The following is a 1488-nucleotide window of genomic DNA, read 5'->3' as shown; positions in this document are numbered from 1 at the left end:
AATAGATAAGTAATGAAAAGCCCCCAAATATTAGGAATAAACAGTACCTTAATGAGAACTCTATTTGGAAAATGACCTTGGGCAGGTGTCTCTCTCTGATTCCTTAGTTTATTGCTCAGTGTCAAGTCATTTTGGTATTATGTTTTATTATATGAAGATAATGCATATTGTCTACCCCCTTGACTGCTCTTTCTGAAAAACTTCCCAGGAAGAATGTGGAGGCTTCTTTAAGAAGCATGTTAGGAGGTGGGATATTTTGCGATGATATAAGACTTACCTGTTTTACACACTACAAACCTTTGCTGTGTTCTTCCTCAGTCACTCTGCTCCTAGACCTCTGTGTTTGGAGGACGACTACAAGAATTTCTTCAGCAACTTCCCTTGTGGGGGACAGGCTGTGAGGTAACAGTGTGCCCCACAGCCTGGGAGACGCTCAGAGAGCCACCCCCAAGCACTTTTCTTCCTTTAGCAATATTCTTTACACCTGCCAGAAGTCAGATAGCGCCTGCAACAGTTATGCTATAATTGCACAAAATTTGTGATTAGTTATTGTTAGGCTTTATCTTTCATTCCAATATTTGCCTCTTACAGAAAGGAGCCATTACTATAGAAAACATAATGACATTGCTAAAACATTGAAGACACTCAATGTTTTTCTCAATTATTTGTAGTTGTATTTCTGAAAGAAGATGAGAATCACAAAATAAAACTTCACAAATTCATTTTAAAAATATATTGAATTTGTTTTTCAAGGATTTAAAAATATTATTAACTTTTTAATTTATTGAGTGTTGTATTATTCATGTGGTTTTGAGTCCCCTGTGCCAGGTAAATATTCTAAAAGCATTGCCTGACGATTCATTTAATTCGGATGAAAGTTACATTATAATTGAGTAAATGTATTTAATTGACAGGTGAATAAAGGGACTTGACCTATTTAGTCACAGCTATTAATATGGAAAAGTTTGGTGCAACTTTAAATAACTAATTGTCTATGCTACTTCAGCTCTGTTCATACATATTCATAACTGGAAGAGTTGTCCAGATGTCTGCCTCTAGCATCTTAAAGATTTCTCTTAACTCATTGCATTAATTCCTTAAGATGAGGGATTAATTCTTAGATTATATAACGAAAGTGATCTCTTTAGTTCATTTGCTGAGAAGAAAATGGAGTAAAATCAATTATTATAACAATTATTTTAAAATTAATTCACGAACTTTTATTGATACATATTAGTTTTTAAGTTTTGGAGATACATATCTTAATACATGTATACAATGTGTAAATTAGGGTGACTGGTATATCCATAACTCAAACATTTATCTTTTCTTTGTATTGGGAATAATATTACATAAGTCCGATTGCAAACATTATTTATTTATGTTTTCGAGGTGGAGTAACACTCTGTTCACGCTAAACTTCCATGGCATCAGCCCAGCTCATAGCAGCCTCAAACTCCTGGCTTCAAACAATCTTCCAGCTTCAGT

Source organism: Otolemur garnettii, unplaced genomic scaffold (assembly GCF_000181295.1).
Source record: "Otolemur garnettii isolate 467f Iridium unplaced genomic scaffold, OtoGar3 scaffold00130, whole genome shotgun sequence".
Classification (NCBI taxonomy): domain Eukaryota; kingdom Metazoa; phylum Chordata; class Mammalia; order Primates; family Galagidae; genus Otolemur; species Otolemur garnettii.
Note: the sequence above shows the minus strand (reverse complement) of the source record.